The sequence below is a fragment of the Dromiciops gliroides genome, chromosome 6 (genome assembly GCF_019393635.1).
Source record: "Dromiciops gliroides isolate mDroGli1 chromosome 6, mDroGli1.pri, whole genome shotgun sequence".
Lineage (NCBI taxonomy): Eukaryota > Metazoa > Chordata > Mammalia > Microbiotheria > Microbiotheriidae > Dromiciops > Dromiciops gliroides.
This window is the reverse complement of record NC_057866.1, coordinates 110,807,215-110,826,277: the sequence shown is the minus strand read 5'-3', so window position 1 is coordinate 110,826,277 and position 19,063 is coordinate 110,807,215. Positions and strand designations below refer to the sequence as shown.

General features: G+C 43.4%; 1 protein-coding gene across 1 annotated transcript in view; it reads left to right on the top strand.

Annotated features, from left to right (window-relative positions):
* DENND2B (DENN domain containing 2B) overlaps window positions 1-19,063 on the top strand; it is a 212,496-nt gene that overhangs the window by 34,842 nt on the left and 158,591 nt on the right.

The window sequence follows — 19,063 nt, the reverse complement described above, 5'->3', positions numbered from 1 at the left end:
TGTCATATCATGTTGGGAGACCAGTGGCAGTTCAATTATCTCTGTGCATCTTGTCTTTAAGGTTAGTTGTTTGACTTGTATAGAATTCATGTATTCTTTTAATGTTGTTGCCTTTTGTTTCTTTTCTGCCAAATTTTCTTCCACTTCTATAATTTTGCTTTCTTCTCTTTTTCCCTTTTAGAGCCAATATTACTTGGGAAAGAAAGTCCATTGTGTCTCCTAAGCTTTGTACTCTTCTGTTTGAGTTTTAGAAATCTACCACAAGAGCTCTGATTTCTCACCTAACATCTTTTAATAATATTATTTCTTTTGAACTATTTTGGCATTTTTTGTTGTTGTTCTATGTTCTCTGGGGAGTCTGCAGAATTCTCTTTTTGGTCATGGAATTTTGGTTCATTTTCCTTCATGGTATAATACTTATTTATAATGTTCTGACTTCTTTTTGAAGTTTTTACTCATTCTTCCATCTGTCCTTATGATTATCTCTGTTTATCTGCTTGTGAATTAGGTTTTGAATTAGTTTTTCTCTCTTTTGGTATTTCAATTTGGCCTTTTGGTTATTTTAATCTTTCTTATGTACTCTTGGTGGCTCTTCACTGGTTTCCCTTCTCATTCTTTGGTTCATCCTCATCCTCTTCTCCCACACTTACAGAGCTTCACAGATTTTTAAGACTGGGCTTCTGTAACCTTGTGTGTGTGTGTGTGTGTGTGTGTGTGTGTGTGTGTGTGTGTGTGTGTGTGTGTGTGTGTGTGTATAGGGCCTGGCTCAGGACCCTGACTACAATAAACTTCTGGCAGATAGTATTGGGAATTTCCAGTTTCCTTTTTTTCTTAGACAGAAGCTCTTTTCTTTCTAGCCTGTAGCTTTGAGCCCCAGTTGTTCTGCCTTTTTTACATGTGGCTAGGTAGTACCAGAATCTACTATTTCTTGTAGAATAAAGGAAGAGTTCAGTATGCCACTGAAATGGTGGTCCTGAACAGGGATGCCCATAGCTGATCCCAGAAGTACAAGATTTTAAGGTTTCTTTTGTTTACTACAACTCATCTGATGGAGGTAGTGTGTTAGGGGATGGGGGACACTGAATGGAAGGTTTAAGGATTTAAGTTTTTGGACGTTATTGCATGAGATTTTTACCTTGTATAATATTTTTATCTGTCTTGTAGATCCTATATCAGTTACTCTTCATCTGACTCATAAAACCTCAAAAGGAGATTTTAGGTTAGAGAAGTTTTCAGACAGTCTCCACTCCCCTATTTATAAGCTATGTGACCCCTAAAAAGGGCTTCAATCTCTTTTATATGGCTTTCTGTTCTGAAAGGTTTCCCCCTGGAGACTGAGTATTTAGTATGACACCAGCTATTAAAAACCTTATTCTTGGGGCAGCTAGGTGGTGCAGTGGATAGAGCACCAGCCCTGGAGTCAGGAGTACCTGAGTTCAAATCCGATCTCAGACAATACTTACTAGCTGTGTGACCCTGGGCAAGTCACTTAACCCCAATTGCCTCACTAAAAAAAAAAAAGAAAAAAAAAAAACAGAAAAAAAAAACCTTATTCTTAAATTTTAGTGCATCAGCATTATGTCCAGGGGTCATTGTGAGCAGCATTTCTCTCCATGATAATGGTTTGGTTCCTGTACAGTTTATTTGTTGAATTGTTATTATTGTCACTATTTTTATTATAATTGTATCTGGTAGAGAACATAAAAGAAATAGGGCAGGGGCAGCTAGGTGGCACAGTGGATAGAGCACCGGCCCTGGATTCAGGAGGACCTGAGTTCAAATCTGGCCTCAGACACTTAACACTTACTAGCTGTGTGACCCTAGGCAAAGTCACTTACCTCAGTTGCCTAACTAAAAAAACCAAAACAAACAAACAAACAAAACAAAGAAATAGGGCAGTTATTTTCTTTATTCTTTTCAGACCAGTATCATATAGGACCTTGTCCTGTTACTTAGGGGAGGAAAATCATATGTATGTTTTGAAACTATTAGGAATATTAAAAATCATAGATTTGTAGAATTGAAAGGAATCTTGCATGTCATCTGGGCAAACTCTCTACAACGGGGGTTTTTATGATTTTTTGTTTTGTTTCTGGAACCTCTTTGGTAGATCTGGTGAAGCCATGGGCCCCTTCTTAGAATAATGTTTTAAGTAATTGGAGGAAATACTAAATTTCTATTAGAAATTAGTAAAAAAAAATATGTAATTATTTTCCTATCCAAGTTCATTTGTTGTTGTTTAGCTGTTTTCAGTTTTGTCCAAATGTCTATGACCCCATTTGGAATTTTCTTAGTAAAGACACTGAGTGGTTTTGCTATTTCCACCTCATTTTACAGATGAGGAAACTAAGGCAAGCAGGGTTAAGTGACTTGGCTAGGATCACACAACTAGTGAGGGTTTGAGACTAGATTTGAACTCAGCAAGATGGGTTTCTGATTCCAGACTCGGCACTCTATCCACTGCACCACCTCGCTGCCCAGTGGGGATGTCAGTAAGGTGCTTCATATTTTCCAACCTGTATATTGTACTCAGAATTGAACTAAAATCCCAAAAGACCCTTTGGCAGTCCTTTGGTTGATTCCCCTATCCTTCCAGTGCTGTTTTTAAAATGTAACCTTTGTCGGGGCAGCTAGGTGGCGCAGCGGATAAAGCACTGGCCCTGGAGTCAGGAGGACCTGAGTTCAAATTCAGCCTCAGACACTTAACACTTACTAGCTGTGTGACCCTAGGCAAGTCACTTAACTCCAATTCACACACACACACACACACACACACACACACACACACACACACACACACAAATGTAACCTTTGTCAAACTCGAAGGCTGCCTAGAGGAATGGCAAAGATACTGGGTAGGTAAAGTTAACTGCACTTGGCATCTGATCGATTGGTATGGAGAGATGAGAGGGAAGGGAGAGCCTAAAGGTAGCTGGGATTTCTGAGTGCCACTCTCCTTTGCTGAGCTCCAGGTGTATCTAGTAGGATGCTAGGCCTTCTCTTCAAGAACACACCCATCTTCCAGTTTTCACCCATACCTAAAAGAGTGAGAAATGTTGAGGCTGTAAAACTCACATTGACCGGTCCTACCCCATGATGCTCTCTGGGAAGCCCCGATTCTCACTGGTCCTCTTGGAGCCTGCCCTTCCTCTTAGTCCAGTCCTGGCCATGAGAAAAGTAGAGTTTTGGCTCTGGGCTTCCAGTTCTTTGGGGCACCCTATAACCTCACCTACAGACCTTTTATCCACTCTACCCTGAGAAATTCAGATTTTAAAAAAATCTTTTAAAATCCTTGGACCCCACATTACAGAGTCACCGCTTAGATTCCCTCCTGTCTCTTTCCTGTTCTTCATCTCACTGACCATTCTTTTGTTAAGCTTCTGATTTTATTGGTGGCAGGTTCTCCCAGCCTTTCTTTCTTTGGGGCTGTTCCTTCTTTTTTTTTTTTTTTATTTTTTTTAGTGAGGCAATTGGGGTTAAGTGACTTGCCCAGGGTCACACAGCTAGCAAGTGTTAAATGTCTGAGGTCGGATCTGAACTCAGGTACTCCTGACTCCAGGGCCGGCGCTCCACCCACTGCGCCACCTAGCTGCCCCTGGGGCTGTTCCTTCTTGGGGCTTCTCTCACCCTCTTCCATGCAGTTTTCTCCTTACCTTTCCATTTCTGCCCATAATTCTTTATCTTTTTAAAAATTAAATAAAATAAATGATTCTTAACTTTTATTCCTTTCTGCTTTCCTCTGAATAGTCCTTTCTTAATTGGGAGACCCTTGTCATTAGGCTTGGTTCCCAAGCTGTACTTTCCTTTAGTCCTTGATACTGAGGGAAAGGTTTTAGTTTCTTCATCGTACTGCTCCTGTTTGTATATAAATGTCTTCAAAAACGCCCATGAAATAGTCACCGCCCCCAGACTCGGCCCTGAGTTTTTAAACCCCACTTCCTTTCTTATCGGAGAAGCTTTCCCTTTTCTCTGACTGCCCCCCACCCCAGAACTCTCTCTGAACCCCCGCACACCCCCAGGACTCTCCCCTTGCCCTTCCCCCAGCCTAGAAATATCTGTTTTGTTGATTAAAATTGCATTCTCCTCCTCTCCTCACCCATATGCTGCCCTTCTTCACATGCATGTCTCTCCTCAGTTTCCCTCCGCCTCCCCCACTCCCACAGCCTTCCCCTCTGGCATGGGTCACAGAGGAAATATTTAGTTTGTCTCTGCCAAACATTTCAGGCTGTGTTGTTTTGCTTAGAAACATATGCAGATAAACTGTTTTGATTCCTTTCAGTCTTGTTGTTCCAGGGGAGATCTTTCCTCTGTTAGGAAGGCAGCACGGTTTAGTAGAAAGAACTCTGGCCTAGGAGGCTGGAGCCCTGGGTGCCAGTCCATGTTTGATGCCACTTTCCTATGGGGATCTTGGAACTTCTCTGTTTTAGGTTTTTTCTTCCATGAGTTGGCTGTCCTAATACGCATCGGAGCCGTTGTCGCCTGTATGGATAAAACAGACTGGGTGTATGAGAACGCTTTGAGACAGGCAGAAGCACCATGCAAATAAGCGCAAGTTATGAGTCATCTGTCTGTGGGGCACACTGAGTCTGGCCTTTCTGTAGGAAAACTGACGTGGATTTCAGGAGGATCACTCTGTCCACACCTGCTTTCTGTGACCCGTGGGATGTGGGAGGCTTGGCTTGCATGTGGGAGCTCAATTCCAGCATTCTTCCTCTCCCCCATAAAACCAAGGATAGTTGAAATCCAGCCCAGATCCTCACCTGGCCTTGATTTCCCTGTTGCATGAAGATGAGGGATTTGGATGCTGCTAGCTACCAGAGCCCTTCGTTCTGGCTGACTTGGCCTAATGCAGTATTAATTGAATGTTCCTGTTGTGTCTGCAGCCATTCAGAACTCGTGCCCTTAAAAACGGTGTTATGTCTGAGCCCTGTGCTGGTTTATACCATCAGGTTGATGGAGATGTTCCTTCCAGGGAGGCAGATCACACCCCCAACTCTTCTGGGGCCCTTAATCTTCTTTTCTTGGCATCCTGTGGGTATCTCATGAAACAAAGGTGAGAATCAGTAGAAGTTTCTGAGGAGCATCATTCAGAGAGCTTTTGGTAGGGACAAGGAGAAAGAGTTTGTGCCCTTGGCTGAGGAGGCCCACCTTTCAAGAGAAGATGAAGCATTCCAACCTGTTCCACCCAGATCCTTTTTAGCTTCTTCAAAGCAAACCTCATGGGGGGTAGCTAGGTGGTGCAATGAATAAAGCACCGGCCCTGGATTCAGGAGAACCTGAGTTCAAATCCAGCCTCAGACACTTGACACTTACTAGCTGTGTGACCCTGGGCAAGTCACTTAACCCCATTACCCCACCAAAAAAAAAAATGTAAACCTCCTTTTCTAATTTCTCTCTCCTGCCATGAGATGAATTTGGTTAGAGCCCCACTGATGCCCACCTGCCTGTTTCTTTGGAAGGAATAAGAGTAGAGGGGGCAGCTGGGTGTGGAGGGTTAGTAGGAAGGGTGGATTGTCAGGATAGACATTCTTGGGAACTCCAGTCTCCGTTGGTCATGTTTCTGTCAGGAGAGATTTCATCCAGGGATGGGCAGAGGAACAAGAGCCTAGTAGATGAATCTTGTTCCTCCTAGCTGCGGGGACTGGGAGCAGGCACATAATAAGCATTTGTTGTTGTTCAGTGGTTTTTCAGTCATGTCCAACTCTTTGTAACCCCATTTGGGGTTTTCTTGGCAGAGATACTAGGGTAGTTTGCCATTTCCTTTTCCAGCTCATTTTACAGATGAGGAAATGGAGGCAGACAAGTGACTTGCCCAGGTTCCCATGGCTAGTAAGTTTCTGAGGCCAGATTTGAACTTGGGTCTTTCTGCCTCCAAGCCTAGAGCTCTATCTACTGTGCCATCTGGCTGCCAAAGACAGCTGAAAAGGGATGGTGACCAAGCCTGGAGAGTCAAGAGCAGAGTGGGTGGTGGCTACCTGCAGTGCTTATGTTAAGGAGGGAGGTGTCCTTCGTGACTGGGGTATGTATCCAGGACAAGACAGAGAACCCCTCAATACTTTGCAAAGCACATAACCCCTCTCTGCTTCTGGTGACTCCTGTGGGCACAAGCGATTCCATCAGAAGGAACTACAGAGCATTGCTAGGGATTAAGAAGACAGGCAGAGGTGGGCAGCTAAGTGGCGAGATGGATGGAGCACTGGGCTTGGAATCAAGAAGACTCGCATTCATGAGTTCAAAGCCAGCCTCAGACACTTCCTAGTTTTGTGACTCTGGGCAAGTCACTTCACCTCATTTGCCTCAGTTTCCTCATCTGTAAAATGAGCTGGAGAAGGAAATGGTAACCACTCCAGTATCTTCACCAAGAAAATGACAGAGTCAAACATGATTGAACAACTACAAAAGATGACTTGGCTAGAAAGTAAAAACCTTAGAGTCCCAGGTGCTGTTTTTAATCATTGTTACTGATCAAAGGTAAGATCTTTGGGAGAGAGGTGAATATTGAGGAAACAGACAGATGACTAAAGAGATGTCTGATATGGAGATTTAGATTTTGGGGTTCTGACTTAGAATATAGTGATTATGGACCTGTAGCCAGGGACGGAGTATACTCAGTAAGGGCTAGCAAAAATGTATTACCTTGGGGCAGCTAGATGGCACAGTGGATCGAGCACCAGCCCTGGAGTCAGGAAGACCTGAGTTCAAATCTGGCCTCAGACACTTAACACTTACTAGCTGTGTGACCCTGGGCAAGTCACTTAACCCCAATTGCCTCACTAAAAAAAATAATAATAATAAAAAAATATATTACCTTGAAATTATAAAAATCTGACCAAAAGGACCTTATACTGACAAAAGGAGGAAAAGAGAAAGCTGCTTATGTGTAGATACCATAGAGAGCAGCTTGGCAGTAAGGATACCTAGTAATTTATAGGAAACAAAATCCAGGAGTGCAGCCAGCAGCAGAACACTTGGCTTCATATCAGTACACAAATATATAAACTATTGATAACAAACAAAGTGAACAAGAGATTCAATGGAAGTAGGGGAAAAGCACTCCCTAGGTATCATTGAAACTTGGTCAAGATGGGACCATTATTAGAATATGGCTGGGGGTGGGGTTGGGGCGGGGAGCAGCTAGGTGGTGCAGTGAATAAAGCACTGGCCTTGGATTCAGGAGGACCTAAGTTCAAAACCAGCCTCAGACACTTGACACTTATTGCCTGTGTGACCCTGGGCAAGTCACTTAACCCCCATTGCCCTGCAAAAAACAAAAACAAACAAACAAAAAAAGAATATGGCTCTGGAAGGATTTGCTTTGTTCAAAAAGAATAGAAGAGACAGAAAGTGCTGTTGGATTATCATTGTGTACCAATGAGATAAACTCACTTAGGGAATACAGGAATCAGAGCTACAAAAAAGAAAAAAAAATAAGACTTTTTTTTTTTTAGCCAAATTCAGGGAAAAGAGGATGATCAAAGAAAGGATAAGACTGCTATTCAGGGTGGATGGAATAATGATAATGCATGATAGGTGGCAGAGCTGTTTATTTTTTATTTTTGCCTCTCTTTTATCTACCAAGAACAGGACAGAATATGAAGTTGATAAGGAGTTGAAACTCAAAGTAAGTAGTAAGATCTTTAAGAGAGCAGTTAGCTATCTTTGAATTCAAGTCACCAAGCTGGGATAGAGTAATAAAAAAAAAAAGTGTGGTTGTTGAGCCAGAGTCAGAGATCTTTGAAAGACTGTAGTAGAAAACAAAAGGCATATCATAGGTTTGTCATATGTTGTGTTGTGTTCAGTCATGTGTGACTCCATTTGGTGTTTTCTTGGCAAAGATACTGGAATACCTTGCCATTTTCTTCTCCAGCTCATTTTACAGATGGGGAAACTGAGGCAGACATGATGAAGTGACTTGCTCAGGATCACACATGTCTGAGGCCAGATTTGAACTCAGGAAGATGAGTCTTCCTGACTCCAGGCCTGGTGCTCTATGCACTATGGTGCCACCTAACTTCCCATGTTTGTCATAGGAGAAGGGGAAATGTCCTAATTTTTCAAAATAGGAAGTGAAGTGGAGTTTGTAAACTTTAGACGAGTGAATTTGATGTTGATTCCTTGCAAAGTTCTAGAATGCATTATTTAAAGCATAATTAGTGACCATCTAGTAAATGTTGATCACAAAGAGCCAGATAGCTTCATCAAAAACAAATTATAGGGGCAGCGAGGTGGTGAAGTGGATAAAGCACCAACCCAGGATTCAGAAGGACCTGAGTTCAAATGTGACCTCATATACTTGACACTTACTAGTTGTGTGACCCTGGGCAAGTCACTTAACCCTCATTGCCCTGGAAAAAACAACCAAGTTATGCCTGTCTTTTTTAAAAAAGGTTAAAAAATATATATATATATATAATATATATACACACACACAATATTTTCCCCCAATTACACATTAAAACAATTGTTTCAACTTTTTTTAAGTTTTGAGTTCCAAATTCTATCATTTCCTCCCTCCCCTCTTCTTGAGACAGTAAGCAATCAGATACAGTTTATACATGTGCAATCCTGTAAAACATTTCCATATTAGTTAAAAAATATATTTTTGAGAGTTTTATGGGGACAGCTAGGTGGTGCAGTGGATAAAGCACTGGCCCTGGACTCAGGAGGACCTGAGTTTAAATCCAGCTTCAGACACTAGACATTTACTAGCTGTGTGACCTTGGGCAAGTCACTTAACCCTCATTGCCCCACAAAAAAAAAAAAAAGGAATTTCTGGGGCAGAGCCAAGATGGCGGAAGAAAGGCAGTTTGCTCTCAGAACTCATGACACAATTGCTCCATAAAACCTCCAAATAATGTCATAGGAGAGTCTTACAAGATAGGCAGGCCAAAATAATGCTATGCATATAGTCTAATTTAGCAAAAAAGTTGAGAAATTATCATGGTATTTTTGTGGACAAGATGGAGAGATGTCAATATTATAGTCAGATGGATTCCAAAGGAGTTGAATGGTTTCTCTTGAGGTGTTCTAGAAGTCTGTCCTTGATGCTGAAAGAAAATATTTTTATCTGTGTCTTGAACAAAGCCATAGCTGGCAAGCTTATCAGGTAGACCAATGATATAAAACTTGAAAGGATCTCTAACTTTTTTTTGTTTGGGTTTTTTTTTTTGTTTTGTTTTGTTTTGTTTGGGCGGGGCAATGAGGGTTAAGTGACTTTCCCAGGGTCACACAGCTAGTAAGTGTCAAGTATTTGAGCTCAGATTTGACCTTATGTCTTCCTGAATCCAGGGCCGGTGTTTTATATACTGCACCACCTAGCTGCCCACTCTAACTTGTTTTTATGACGGAGCTGTCTCAAGAATTCCTGCTAGGCTAATGTATTGAGCCAATTCAAATAAGATGAAATTTAATAAGGATAAGTAGAAAATCTTACACTTGGATTCCAATAAAATAAAAAATATATAGATACATACATAAACACAAATTTATAAATATAAGACAGAAGCAGAGCGGTTAGGTAGCAACTCACATGGGAAAAGAGCTAGAGTTTTTAATGAATTACAGATTGAGTATAAATCATCAGGGTGATATGATAGCTAGATGGTGTAGTAAATAGAATGCTGGGCCTGGAGTTGGGGAGACCTGAGTTCAAATCTGGCCTCAGACACTTGACACTAGCTATGCGACCCTGGGCAAGTCATGTAACCTTTGTTTGTCTCAGTTTCTTCAACTGTAAAATGGGGATAATAATAGCACCTACATCCCAGAATTATTGTGAGGATCAAATGAAATGATGTTTGTAAGATACCTGGTGCTGCTGCTGCTGCTTCTTCTTCTTCTTCTTCTTCTTCTTCTTCTTCTTCTTCTTCTTCTTCTTCTTCTTCTCCTTCTCCTTCTCCTTCTCCTTCTCCTTCTCCTTCTCCTCCTTCTCATCCTCTTTCTCCTTCTCTTTCTCCTCTTTCTCCTTCTCTTTCTCCTCCCTCTTCTTCTCCTCCCTCTTCTTCTCCTCCTCCTTCTCCCTCCTTGTTCTTCCTTCTTCCCAGAAAATTAATGTGATCTTAAACTTCCTTATAGCCGGCATAATGTTCAGAAATGACAATCCTACTGTATTCAAACTTTGTCTTAGAATATTGTTTTCATTTGTAGGAAGGACATTGGTAAATTGGAGAATGGTCTGAGGAGCCAAGGACCTGGACACCATGTTCTACAGGGAGGGACTACAGGAACTGGAGGTGTTTAGATAGGAGAAGTGAAGACTTAAGGGAGACAGCACAACTATCTTCATCTGAATGGGTCCTGTGGAAGAAAGGATTAAATGGGCAATGATCAGAAGATTCAGAGAGCCAGATTTAGGCTTGAGATAAGTGAAAAAATGACCTAACACTTTGAACTATCTACAGATTATAAAGGGTTGCTTTGGGAGGTAGGTTGGCCCTTGATGGGCATCTTTAAACAGAAGCTGGATGGCTCTCTGAGAAGCTGTAGAGGGGACTTTTGGGCAGATGGATCATAAGTTGGACCAAATGACCTCTCTGGTCCCTTTCAACCCTAAAGTTCTGTCATTGTATGAACTAGAAATGAGTTGCCTTTCCTCTGGCCAGTGGCTTCTTGCCCCTTCTTTCCTGTCTCCTTTTGAGACACCTGGTGTAAGATTGAAAAATAAAGTTTCATACCAATTTGTCTGAGAATTCCTCATTGAAGGAATTTGTGGTGGATGACATGGGGAGAGAGAATTTCTTGTAGTAAGGCCTGGTTAATCTCTGGTTAATCAGGCATTGATTTTTGTAGCACAGTATGTGGTTTAGAGATACCCTTAGAATACCTCCTGAGTATGACAATAATTTGGCTCAGCCTAATAGAAGTTTCTGGACTCAGTTGCGATTGCTCCCTGCTTCATATTTCTCCCCGAAACAAGGTGTCCTGGATTGTCCGTCACCTCTTGGCATTTTATAGAAGAGATCTCATGATTTCACATCTCTTTCCTACCATTTCTCTTCTCCTTCTCTGTCCCCCCCATTCTCCACATACTGTAGACCCGCTTCCCTTGTCCCTGTGCCTTTCACCATCCAAGCCTCAAAAAAAAGTAAATTGTTAATTCAGGTTGTCTTTCTTCCATAAGCACACGCATCCTTTGGAGCCACCTTCTTTCAATCTTTTCTCTATTCTACCATCTCCCACTTATCTCAGGAAGGTTTTCCACTCTCTCCTTCATTCATGATTTCATTTGTGAGCTAAAAACGTCATTCAATCGTGGCTGATAAGCATAAGAGAAAAAAGTAGTGCCGGAGTATATACCATAACAAGAAAAGTCCCAAGTATTGACATGAAATTACAGATGGATCAGTGTCATCTAAAGTCCTTGAAAGTACTCAAAATCCCCTTTCAGAATTTCCATTCACCTCTTCATCCTCCTTTAATTAAACCTGCTTGGGTCTAGTGCTGGATTGCACATCTACCATTCGAGAAGCGGTCTAGCTAAGTTTGAGTTGGCACAGTACCAGGTTGGTTGTGAGCTGATGAGTTTTTTGGGTACAGAAACTCTGGAAGACCCTTTCTTTTTATTGCAAATCTACAAAATTTTGGTTTTATGGTGGGGTAAGTAGACATTTATAGGATAGTCTGGAAACCTAACCACTCTTTAGAACTTTTTTTTTTCCTGTGGGAAAATATATTCTGAGTTCCAAATGGCCAGTTTGCAGGCGAATTTTTGGAATCTAGCCTATTTCAAAGTTGGACACTGTCTGTTTTGCCCTTGTCACCTACCCAGTAGGAATGTCATGGGAGTGATTCACTCAACAGCTGCCAATGGAGAACAACAGTGCTGTTTGAGGAAGCCTGGAGCACAGCCTGTGTGAAGGAGGGGAAAACTTCTGGGTCTTTCTCCTTTGACCTAATTCTATAGGCCTGGGATAAAGGGAGCCATTTGCTGGTTCTGGCTTTAGTACTTTTGCTCATTTCTCCCTCTTCCTGTGCCATCAGTAGAGACTCCTTGAGAGGATAGTTCATTTGAGCATGGTTCATTTAAAGCATGAAAAAGGTTGGTTTATGTATATATGTATGTATTTGTATGTTCATGTATTACTGAAGTTCCCTATCTCATTGGGATCGAGACACATTCCTTGTACATGTGGTTTAATAGAGTTAATTGAATTACCTCCTCCCCTTTCTGAATAGGAAATAATAAATTCTGTTATGATATTGTATAAGGACTTAAATGGAAAGCTTCTAGTCTGAAGCCATGCGTACTTCCTGTAGGGTACATCTGCTGCTGATTTATGTAAATTGAAGATATTTCCAGGCCCTCTGGATGAGCTAACTGCAGCATTCCCTTGTGCAATGAAACTTTTAGGAATCCTTCTACCACCTCCGATCACAGCTCTACCTCCTCCTCTTAGTGGATTATCTCCATGAACTGATAGAGCCAAAAAATAAATCATCATTTGATGCCCTGACCTTCTGATGAAGAGCCCCTTTGCCACTTATCAAGACTTATCCCCGGATGACAGGCACAGTATGACCTGTCAGAGCCTGTGGTGGAGATCCCAGGGTTGCCTCCCTTCCACCTAGGACCGTGGAGAGTGACTTTTGGGGAGCCCCCTGGTTTTGAGTGGTTGAGAATCTCCCAGTGAGGGACAGAGAACCTCCTTGCCTGTGGGCCATTTCTTGGCAAAGTAGAATTCCAGAAAAAGTACTTTGGTGGACGGGCATCTGTCTTGGTCTTTTATCCTGAACTGTCTGGTACTGGTAGGGGCCATGAAATCAGCCACCATATTCCTCCTTGGAGATGGCAGCATTTCAGTGATGCTTCTTCTTTGCTGTTGTATTTATTCTTTGTTGATAGAGATGACTCAACTGATCCACCGTGACTTGAGCTATTATAATAGGGGCTACATTTGAACTGATCTTTGCTCAGGGACCAGTAGCACTCAGTTATTTTTCTAGTTTCAGAGTGTAGTATGTGGCTGTGGGACTGACTGAAGTGAACCTTTGACCCGAGGTTCATTAGCACGGTTCTCTCAGTTTAACTTGCTAACCAGCCAGATACTGACTGGACAGTTGGGGCAAAGAAGAATCTCGGAGGACAAGGGGTGTGGACAGATGACAGACCCACGCTTCCTAGGGATGAGATTAGCAATTTCTTCCTGGTACTGTGGGAGGAAGGGAAGGTCTTGGGTGCTCAGATCCATTGTCCTTTCACACATGTGGGGATGTCTAAAGTATGGCCTCACCCCTTGGGCAGCCAAGGCCCTTGCTTGTGGGGAATGCTTAGTCTGACTCTGGGCAAATAAACAAGGGCCTCCTGCTCTCCCTTGGGAACCTAAGGTTGGAGAGGGTCTTGCAAACTTGGCAGTGGTTCCAAAGAGTTTTAGGAATGGACTCTGTGTGTGTGTGTGTGTGTGTGTGTGTGTGTGTGTGTGTGTGTGTGTGTTTTGGATTAATGCTAATAACAGATGAGGATTCCCAAGCTTGGGGGAGGGGGGGTAGCGGAACAAGGGAGAGGGCTGGGGAAGGAGAGGGCTGCTTATACTTTGTGGAATAGAGATGAGGATTTTGCCCTTTGTGTGGAAAGAAGAGCAGTTTTTAATTTAACTCTTGTTTGTTTAAAGAAAAAAAAAGATTTTGTTTTAATTTTGTTTCAAGGTTCTCTAAGTCAGTGCTTTGCAAAGCAAGAAGGCCTTCACTTAACACAAAACCTTTCTCAGCCTCTGCCTCCCACCCCCATTGCTTGTCCCAGAAGGGTGACAGAACTGGATGGCTTACCATGGTCATGTTTCAGGCAGCCGACTGAAGGAAGACGTGGCCAGCCCAGCCAGATGCCTGGGCCTCTGCCTTCTGGGGAGGTCCAGGCCTGCAGACAGCCCACCTGATCCCTCCAGTGCCAGAAAATGCCGCATTTCTGCCGAGAGCGAGATCCTCCACCCTACCCCCCCAACCCTTGTGGGGTGTTGGTGGGGAGGGAGCCCAGCTGGTCCCAAAGAGTGACTCTGGCAGGGAGAGAGGAGAGCACGGAGCACGTCTGCTGCCCAGTTCTGGTTTCCTGCCAGATGTTGGGCCCCTTGAAGTTTTTCTCCCTCAGGTGGGGAGAATGAAACCTTCACAGAAAGCAAGGGACAGATGCTGCTGCCAGTAGAGACAAGGAATTCCCACTTGCCCTGTTGTTTCTTGGGCTTCCCTCTAACTCCTCAGAGTAGGGAATGTGGAAGACGACACAGTACAGTGGAAGAATTCTGGATTTTTAGTCAGATAATATGAGTCTTGCTTGTTGCCTGTCTCTCTTGATCTTGCTTGGGCCTTAGCCCGCATATCTCTGAAATGAGGGGATTGGATGAGATGACGGTCAAGGCCCCTTCCAGTTCTGTGATGTATAAGAGATGGGAAGAAGAGTGGCCTCATGCCCTCATTTCTCATAAAACTAGAGAAGCTTCTTACATTCAACCTTCTTGCCAAGTTTTGGATTTGCTCTGTACCCCTCTACCTCGACTAACTACTTGGGCCACATTTACTTAGCTCCTTAAGGTTTGTGAAGAGTCTTACCTATGCCACCTCGTTTAACTTCACATCAACTTTGTGAAGCTGGGGCTAATAGGATCCCATTTTACAGACAAGAAAACTGAGAGGTGTAGGAATTTTCCCAGGATCACACGATTCATGTCAGAGTCAGGTTTTGAACCCAGATTTTCCTGACTTCCAAGTCTGGCTCTCTCTCCACCTTGCTACCTAGATGCCTCAAAGCCCAACAGAGCACCCCAGAAGGCTGCTCCTGCAGACCTGGGGTCCTGCTCCTTACTGGACCCAGGAAGACGTGAGTTGGTTTGGGTTCCTTTCTCAACTCATTTTTGCCGGGAAGCCACTTGCATTCTTTTACTGCCCAGCTCTTTTCCCACGAGGAATCTGTGGGTAGAGGTTGCTCCATAGCCCTGTGGCCGGGGGCAGTGGCAAGGCGGGAAGTGATGGCAAGTGTGGGAAGTGGTGGCAAGTGTGGGGGAGGGAAAAGTTTGGAGGCAATGGCATGTGTGTGTGTGGGGGTATCTTTTCTAGGAATGTGAGAGGCTATATGATCATTCCAATACTGGGAGTGAATGAGATGTTGGGGAGAGGAAAGACATTGTCCATTCTTTTTGGAAACTTATTTGCTTTCCTGTAGATTGACCATGTGGAGGGAAAAATTTCCTTTTTTACCTCTGAAAAGCAAGGGCCATAGCATAGCATGTTTTCAGGCTCTTTAGGGTTTGGGGGAAACTCTTTGGTCTTGGGAATTAATTCAAGAGTCAGGGCAGGAGGGTGTGTGTGTGTGTGTGTGTGTGTGTGTGTGTGTGTGTGTGTGTGTGTGTGTGTGTGTGTGTGTGTGATCTTGGAAGACAGGTTGCACTGGCATTCTTTGTGGGTTTCTAGGTCTGATGATACTTGAGTGAGTGAATGAATTCCCTCCTCCCACTTCAAACTGTGTTTGCTCTTTGGCAGGTGTTTTCTTTGCTCCACACAATCTTTTCCTTGGGGAGCCTGCACCGATGAGTTATTTCATACTAAGGCCTTAAGACAAAAATGGAAAGAAAGAAGGGCAGACATAGGAGATGTCTGAGAAAGGAGGAAGGACCTCAGGGCATTAAGTCAGGGCCATAGACACTTCAGGAGGAAGAGAGCTTGTCCTGGCTGGGCCAGAATGATATTGCATGTCAGGGACTATTGAACATAATGGAAAGATAGTGGAGCTGAGACATTCATGGAGGGGGTTGGAAGACAGGAATATGAATAGAGATGAGGACTCCCTGTGGTCTGAGGCCAGAGGTGGAAGGTGGCTGTGCCCCAAAGCCTTGGGCTCCGTCACTGGGGAGTCTTTTGGGGAGCAGGCTAAAAGCTCCCCACCCTAGTTCTTCATCTACTCTGACTTAAGGCCTAATAGTGCAGATGCTCTTCTTGGATCTGAGAGATCCACTTCCTGCTCCCCCAATATTGGCTGATGCCTGGAATCAGAGGGGGGAAAAATCACCCACCCTGTTCAGCTCATTTGATGTTGCTGGACCCGCACAGCCTGCCACACAGAGCCAGTTCTCTAGGGAAATTCTCTTCTTTTGGGGAGGGGGTGTTGAGAGCACATGGGGGAGGGGGCACTCCTCATGTGATCCTTTCCCTAATCCCAAATGCAGGCCCTTCGGACTGCTACATATATTTTATAGTTTGGGCTTCGAACCTATCGATCTTCTCCTTCCCCTTTATCTTCCCATTACCATCCAGCCCTGAGCAGCAGACATTTGTAGCAGACAGGCTGATCAGGACAGTTAGCAATGAAGCTAAATATAACTTTCCCTGTCTGGATGCAACTCTGCCCAGGCTTCTGACAACCTCTTTCCCTGACTGCAGCTGCAGGAAGCAAGTAGAGAGGAGAGAAGACAATGGAGAAGGGACTGGTCCTCTGCTGGATGAAAGGTCAAAGACCAAGGGACAACCAAAAATTTTGATTCTCAGCCAATAGTCAACCCACAAATACTAACTGAGTACCTACTGTGTGCAAGGTGCTATGCTAGGTCTCGTGGGAGATACCAGAAATATATAAATAGTTTCTTTCTTCCAACAGTTTATAGTCTAATTAGGGAAAGACAAACTAATATATAGGAAGTAGAGAATGATTAAGTGCTAATCTCTGTGGTCTGAATACAGTTTGAATTTAGAAGTGTTTAGCCCACCATTTTGTTTTTCTTGCTTTTTCCATTGGGGAGGGGAGAGGTAGGAGGGAGAGGATATGAACTTTAAAATAAAATTGCATTGGGGCAGCTAGGTGGCACAGTGGATAGAGCACCAGCCCTGGAGTCAGGAGGACCTGAGTTCAAATCCAGCTTCAGACACTTGACACTAGCTGTGTGACCTTGGGCAAGTCACTTAGCCCTCATTGCCCAACCAAAAATAAAAATAAAAATAAAATTGGATTAATAACAAAGTACACACCCACCTAGAAGAAGCTCCCAGTTCTTTTCTGGGGTCTGGGCCAGGAGAATTGTTTAACTAAAGATTCAGGAGTCATTGAGTACATGGCGACCAAGTGGCTGTGAATTCAGAAAGTGAAAGTGCAGAGATACTGGGCTCCATGTATGGCCAGTCTTGTGCATTTGAATAGCTCTATATATTCCCTTTTCCCCTCCATTTCTTTTCCTGCCTACTTCCCTTTCTTCTTCCTCCTTCCTTTTTCTTTCTTTCTCCATTTTGCTCTTTCTCCCAGTCTTTCCTTCTTTCCACCCCCCCTTCTCCCCTCCCCCAGCTTTCTGGCTTTCTCTTATTGCAAGATTATTTAAAATCTTGGTTAGGGGATTGAATTGGATATTGGATATTGGTCATTGGATATTGTATTACTGAACTTTGACCAATATATTCTCCCTTCCAGTCCCCTGACTGATTGCAGTTGGAATGTTGGGGAAAATCGCAGAATCACAATTTTCTAGAGCTAGAAGGGACTTAATCTCCCTCACTTTACACATAAGGAAACTGAAGTCCATAGAGGCCATGATGATTTAGACAAGATTACACAGTGAGTTAATGGCAGAGACAGGATTAGAACCAATTAAGTTCAGTATTTATTAAGGCTGCTTGGTGGTGCTGGGCCTGGAATCAAGGAAGACTCATCTTTCTGAGTTCCAATCTGGCCTCACACACTTACTAGCTGTGTGACCCTGGGCAAGTCACTTAATCCTATTGGTCTCAGTTTCCTCATCTGTAAAATGAGTTGGAGAAAGAAATGGCAAACTACTCTAGTATCTTCACCCAGAAAACGGCATTGAGGCAGTAGGGACCCACTGAAGATCTTTGAGCTGAAGAGTGGTTTTTGAAATTAGATAATTATTAGACAAATTATTGTGGCATCTGGTTGGATGATAGATTGGAAAGGGGGGAGACAGATTAATAGACTACTAATCTAGGTTGATGTTGATGTGGGTCAGTGTAGTGATGGAGGTGGATACAATAAATTCTAGTGGGGATGGCATAGTTAAGACTTGGTAATTGGTTATTGGGCATGGGAATTGGGTTGAAAGAGAGTCAAAAGTGAAAAATGTCTCCTAGGTTATGAAAAGAAAGAGGGAGACTTTGAAGGAAGCACACATTTGGGGGTAAATTGTGAATTGTTTTGGATGTTGAATTTGAAGTGTATCTCTACTTGGGACATCCATGTAGGGGTATCCCTTGGGCAGTTGGTGATGATGAAGGACTATGCAGTTCAGGAGAGAAACGAGGGCTGTATATTTGGGAGTCATCTGAATATGGATAATGATTGATTCCAAGGAAGCTGGTCAATCAACAAGAATTATAACTTATAACTCCTGTTACATTCTTTTAGGAGGTTGCTATTTCAACCTCATCTGGAAATAAAACTGTTTGTGTCACTGTCAAATAAGGATGGCTACATTTCACCTTGCTTCTGCACTGTCAAAACAATTCCAGGGCAGCTAGTTGGTGCAGTGGATAAAGCACTGGCCCTGGATTCAGGAGGACCTGAGTTCAAATCTGGCCTCAGACACTTGACACTTACTAGCTATGTGACCCTGGGCAAGTCACTTAACCCTCATTGCCCCCCAAAAAACAAACAAACAAAAACAACACAATTCCTATTCATCCTCTTCCTGGTCTCCTTGGCACAAGTCAGCTGGACTTGATGGAACTTCAAGCTTCTTGAACCCACACCTGCCTGTACTCATCTGTCTCAAGGCTGATGCTCTGTCATTCATTCAGGACAGGAAACACAAATCAGAAAAGAGAGCCATGCACTTGGTGCAAGCTTGCCTGGTGAAGTATCCCTATGAATTTCATAAGAGAGCGGTCAACATGACCCCGGCTGGGGAAGAGCCAGCACTTTCCTCCAGCTCTTAACAGAAACCTAGGAGTTGTATGGTGTCATCTGTAGGGTTGAAAAAAGAGGAAGCCATCTGACATCTCTCTCCTTTTAACTGATTCAGGACCCCTCCCTTCTGCTACTATGATGGGAATGGGCAGGACCAAGGTGCTATTGAGGGTGCTCTGCATCACGGCAAAGTCCAAAGTCCTCTTAGGGTTAGGCTACCAAATAGCTGAGAGTAACCAA